Source organism: Microcebus murinus, chromosome 2, assembly GCF_040939455.1.
Source record: "Microcebus murinus isolate Inina chromosome 2, M.murinus_Inina_mat1.0, whole genome shotgun sequence".
NCBI lineage: Eukaryota > Metazoa > Chordata > Mammalia > Primates > Cheirogaleidae > Microcebus > Microcebus murinus.
Window position 1 is genome coordinate 11,007,202 of NC_134105.1, and position 6,000 is coordinate 11,013,201.

The following is a 6,000-nucleotide window of genomic DNA, read 5'->3' on the forward strand; positions in this document are numbered from 1 at the left end:
AGGTTCTGGAAGGCCCCACACTTTCCCACGGCAATTGCCACGGGCACACTTCTGCATTAATTTGAGTGCTTATGAGATTTATGTCTAATTTCCCTTCTAGGCTGTGACCTCTGAGAGCAGGGCCTCCTCTCTCTCCCCAGTGCCCGGGAACGGGCTGCATGTGCTGGCCGTGTTTGAGTGAGTGAACGAGTGAGTGAATGAATGAATGATTCACATTCCATGAATTTCTCATTTCTTCAAGGACACGGAGTGCACTCACTGCCTCTCCCGCTGGTCTCTGCCCCAACTCAGTCCTCCCCGCGTTCACGGGTATTTCGGGGGCCGGCCCTGCCTCTGCAGGAGTTTCTGTTCTCCCCTTGTCTCCAGCACGTGCTGGGCTGCCTCGGGCAGAGGTGCCTTCCCTCTCTGGTCCTCCACATCCCGCCCTCTGCACCCCCTAGCCTCCCCCAGCTCAGGGAATGGGGTCAGCGTTGGGAACAAGGGAACGGTGGCTCAGAGGAGGGCAGTGACCCGTCCTCACGTCTCGCTGGGTCTGCCGCAGCCACGTCTCCTCCGGCCACTCCCCGTCTCTCGTGCGGCACCACCAACCCGAGCCTCCTCGCTGCGCCCCGCCTGCCACCCCGTCTTCTCTCCCCCCGCTGCCCGAGTGACATTTTAAAAGCACAGATCAGATCATGGCATCCCCCTGCTCCAACCCCCCGGGGGCTCCCATTGCAGTTAGCATAAAGCTCAGCGCTCTGCCCAGGGCTGGCACCTTCTCTGTGGAGGACCAGACAGTAAACATTCTGGGCCTGGGCCGTATGGTCTCAGCCGCAATGATTCCGCTCTGCTGCCACAGCGCAAAAGCAGCCCCGGACAGTTCGTAAGCGAGGGGCACGGCTGTGCTCCGATGAAACTCGACTTATAAGAACAAGTGGAGGGCCAGATCCGACCCGCAGCCCAGCTTGCTGCCCCCAACTTGCAGGGTCCTTTGTGAGCCACCCCTGCACCCCCCGCATCCCCCATCTCTCTCCTCCTTGCTGTCCCTGCCCAGCCTGCTCTGGCCTTCGCCGTCTCTCACACACGCCAGGCTCGGCCCCACCCCAGGGCATTTGCACCTGCAGATCCCTCTGCTGGGATACAGTCCACCTAGATCTTCACGAGACCAACTCCTTGTCACACTACAGATCTCAGGACAGACGTCACCTCCTCAAAAAGCCTTTTCTGACCAGTCTGGCTAAAAAGCACCTCCCCAAGTCTTGCGTTACTGTGTCTGGTTTTATTTTCTTCAGAGCACTGTCATTCTTTGACTTTATTTATCCATTTGTTTGTTAATCCATTCATCTGCCTATTCATCTGTTCATCCATCCATTCTTCCACCCCTTCATTTATCCATCTGCCCATCTGTCCATCCATCTGTCCATCCATCCATCCATCCATCCATCCATCCATCCATCCATCCATCCATCCATCCATCCGTCTGTCTATCCATCTGTTCATCCATCTGTCCATCCATTCATGTGTCCATCTATTAATCTGTCTGTCCGTCAATCCATCCACCATCCCATCCATCCATCCATCCATCCATCCATCCATCCATCCATCCGTCTATCCATCTGTCCATCCATTCATGTGTCCATCTACTAATCTTTCTGTCCGTCAATCCATCCACCATCCCATCCATCCATCCATCCATCCATCCATTCATCTGTCCAACTGTCTATGTCTTAGTCTGTTTGGGCTGCTATAACAAAGGACTATAGGCTAGGTGGCTTATCAACAACAAAAATTTATTTCTTATAGTTCTGGAGGCTGGAAGGTCCAAGTTCAAGCTGTGGGCTGGTTCGGTGTCTCCTGAGGGTCCACTTCATGATTCGTAGACGGCACCTTCTTGCCGTGTCCTCACATGGCAAGGGACAAGGGCTCCACCCTCCTGACCTAGTCATCCCCCAGAGGCCCCACCTGCAAACGCAATCGCACTGGGGATTAGGGTTCAACATATGAATTCCGGGGGGCACACAAACATTCAGTCCGTAGCACCATCCATCTACCATGCACCTGTGCATCCATCCGCGTCTAACCTCCCTTCTAGAATTTGAGCCCCACGACAGCATCTGTCTGTCTTGATCACTGGCGTGGCCCCGGCATCTGGAGTCACGGTGGGCAGTGGATGTGGCGAACGCCCAGCGATGTGTGTTGACCGACTGCCCGTGAACCTGCTCGCCCGAGCTCACGGAGACACTGCATGGCCAGGCCAGGAGAGGCCTGCCCGGGCTCAGGTCAGTGCACGGGGCACCCCACAGGGCCTTCTCCCACCCCTGATATGACAGCATGCCGTCCCCTTGCCAACCGCAGAGCCCTTCGCCAACCTCTGGGCCCCCACCCTGCTCCGAGGGGAAAGAAATGCAAAGATTCAAATGAAGCCATCACCTTTGGGAGCCTCCCTGTGAGCACGTCGGGGGGTGAGTTGAGGCAGCTTTGCTCTGGAGACTGAAGCAATGTAGAGGCACTTGAACATGAAGGGTTTAATTATCCGATTACAGGACAGTAACTGGGCATTAGGATTTTTTATAATTATTAATAGAGTATTAAACAATGAATTATCATGAACAATTAAAATTAATTGCATTTCTTGGAGTTAATTAAATTATTCCTTTGATAGGACAAGTGGCTAAGCACACATAAAAATTAAGAACCCGGTGCTAGAAGACTCTGCAGGAATGGGGCGTGGCGGGGCAGGGTGCTTTTCCCTCTCCAGCCATGGGGAGGGGCTCGATGAATGGGCTGGGGCTTTGGGAATCTCCCAGTTCTCCCGGGACGAGGATGGACTGGCGGGGGGAACCCAGAACTGCCTGCTCAGGGTCCCGCCGGGCTCGGCCCTTTGCTTGTCTCCTCCTCTTACCTTCCTTTCTTCTGTCTCTCCCTCCCTCTCTCTTTACCATTCTTCTTTCTCTCTTTGGTGTGGGCTAGGCATGTCCTAGGTGCTGGACGCATGGGAATAAATCAGTGGAAACTCTGTCCCTTGTGGAAGTCAAGGTCAAGGAGAGAGAACTAGCCCGAGTTAGTGCACAAGAGGCTGGGGTCTAGCTTCAGACTCTACCTCTTGCCGGCTGCATGACCTTAAGCAAATGCCTCACTGTCTCTGAGCCTCAGTTCCCTCATCTGCAACACGGTGCCTACCTCATGGGGCTGTCGGGGGAACAAATGAGCAAAGCATTTAGTGTGGTGGCTGGAACATAGTACATGCTCAATAAATAGTCATTATTATCATATTGGCCATTTAATTGCTGTGTCAGGTGTAAGCAAGGGAAAGATACCTAACCTGGCCTATTTGGGTCAGAGAAGCTTTTCCAGAAGTGAGATCTTTGTCTCAGTCTTTAAACATGGGTAGACCTTGGCTAGGTTGCAATGCGAGGGAAGTGCATTCCAGGCAGAGGGAACAGCATGTGCAAAGGCCCGGAGGCTCTGCCCAAGCAGCGAGCTGCAGCGGTTCTGCGCTCCAGGAGCGTTGCCTGAGCGTTGTGGCGTGGGGAGGACGCAGCGTGGAGTACGGGAGCCAGCCACGCCGGCCCGCCCTGCGTCGCCCCTGCCCACACTGCGTCGGGCCGGACTGTCATGAGGTGCGGCAGAGGGCTGGAATGTCACTCCCAATTCTCTGTCCTCGAAGGCACTCTGGCTTCCTCCTTGCTCTCTTGCTTGTGGATCGCTTGCTCTGGGAGAAGCCAGCTGCCCCGTCCGGCAGCACTACGGGGAGCCCTCGTGGCGAGAAACGGAGGCCTCCTGACTGCAGCGAGCGGGGAACCGAGGTCTCCAGCCGAGGGCCGCGGGAATGGGCCCGCTTAGAAGTGGGTCCTCCCGCCCCGGTCCGGCCTGCATGTGGAGGGCTGCAGCCCCGGTGCACACCCAGAGCCAGGACCACCCGGCCAGGCTGCTTGGACGTCTTAACCCACAGAACCCGGGGGAGATCACGTTTCTGGTTGCTTTAAGCCACTGCATCTCGGGGCGATTTGTCCCTCAGCAGTTGGTAACTGATGCCAGCAGTGGCAGAGCCCAGATTGCGAGGGGCCTCGTGGGAGCCGAAGGTCTGGTTTGCGGGTGAGAAGGGTCACTCCCTGCCGCACAGAGCATGCGGGGGGAGTGGAAAGTGGCCGATAGCGTTATTCATTTATCATGTTCTGGGCGCAGCTCCAGCTGTGGCACACGAGTTAGCCTGTGTAATTCTCACGACCACCTTAGGAGGTAGGTACTGTTATTAGCCTAATTTTAAGGATAGGAAATTGAGCAAGGCTGCAAAACGTCTTCAGTATCACATGACTAATAGGTCACGATGAAGCCGGGTTTTGAACGCAGTACGTTTCTTAACCTCGCCGGGGGCCGGGAGCCCTGCTGGGCCAGCGGCAAGAGGGCAGGAAGGGTGCGGAAGAGACTGGGAGGGGAGGGGTGGTTGAGAACAGGACCCGGTGCCCGACGGGACGGTCAGCGAGGGCAAAGAGACACCCACAGGTTCCTGTCTCGGCCCCTGTTCCCATCTTGGGCTCAGGGTCAAGGGTGGTTCCCAAACCTGAGATGGGGAACTTCAGCAGGGGCAGGTTTGGGGGAAAATAGAGAGGTCTTCTGGGGGGGTGTTGAGTCTGGGGTCCTGAGGAGCATCTAGGTAGCTCGAGGAAGGTGCTAGGGCTGGAGGCCCAGGTATTCCCCGCGCCCCACGCCCCGCTTAGCTCTTGCCAGACTGTGCAGCCGTGCACGCGCCTGTCTCCCCACATCCGCCGCCGTGGATTTGCGCCACTGCCAGTCCTCCAATGCCAGCGTGTGGCTTGGCCCCCGGTGGTGCCCAGGGGACGTAAATGGAAGGATAACTAACTGAGCTCCAGGTCTTGGGGCTGGTGCTGCTTGTGGGTGGGTGGATGGGCAACGTGGCGGGCAGGTGGGCGCCTGGAGCCATGCTCAGGAGTGTGGCTCGGACAGGTGCCTTTGCCTTATAAGCTGGTCTTCCCACACTGACAGCCACCTGCTCCTTCCCCAGCCCCGTGACACCAGGCCCAGGCCCCTGGAGCAGCCAATCTGTCACCTGCAGTGGCTGCCAGGGCCAGGGGCTCACAGAACGGGCCCCGGTCCCTGGCCAAGGCTGAGAGACCCCAGTCACCCTGGGCCCAGGGCCGGGTGGGGGTGTTGGGAAGAGACCTCCCCCCCATGCAGCTCGGGCTCTCTTTCCATCTCCTGCCACCCCCATGGTCAGGGCAGCTGTTTGTGCGTTTGTCCCCTGCGTGCCTCCGAATTGCTTCTGTTGCTCCGGCCCGTGCTGGGTTTGCTGCTGTTGGTCCCGTGGAGTCATTCCCTAGGACAGACCCAGATGGACAGTTTCCCTACACATGGCCACACGGGCCGGCGAAGACCAGACCCTCACACCTGCCGAAAGGGCCCCGTCAAGTGACTGGTGCCGGGTTTTGGGTGGGGCTTGGGGAAGCCTGGTGGCAGCCCTGGTGGCAGCCCCGGGCCTGGGGAACCATCAAGGCCAGCAAGAGCCAAAGAAACCCCTCAGAGCAGAGTCTAAGCGGGAGGGAGGGGTGGGTGGCGGGGAGAGTGGACTTGGCTCCCCAGGGCCCAGGGGGCAGTGCCTGGACACCTTGCTGGTTGTCATAGCTGGGCGTGGGGTGCGACTGGCATCTAGCAGGTAGGGGCCAGAGACGCCGTTGACCATCTGCAGTGCACAGCTCAGACTTGGGAAAAGAGAGACAGCCCAGGAGCCTGGTGGTGACAGGCAGCCACCCTGCTCCTAGACCTACCCCCCTTTGGCCTGGGGCAGAAGTTTTCAAACTGTGTTTCCAGAGCCTTCTATGGGCCAGGAGGGAGGTGAGTGGGTGGGGTCTGGGACCCCTCCTCTTCCCAGCTACTCTTTTTATTATTTTGAAATCTTGGTTCTGTTTGTATAGTGAGTATGCATTTTCAAGTCACGTCCTCCGGTGTGCAAAGAGCTGCGACTTCATTTTTCTATCACTGAACCGAATTTCTGTCCCAGTTCCC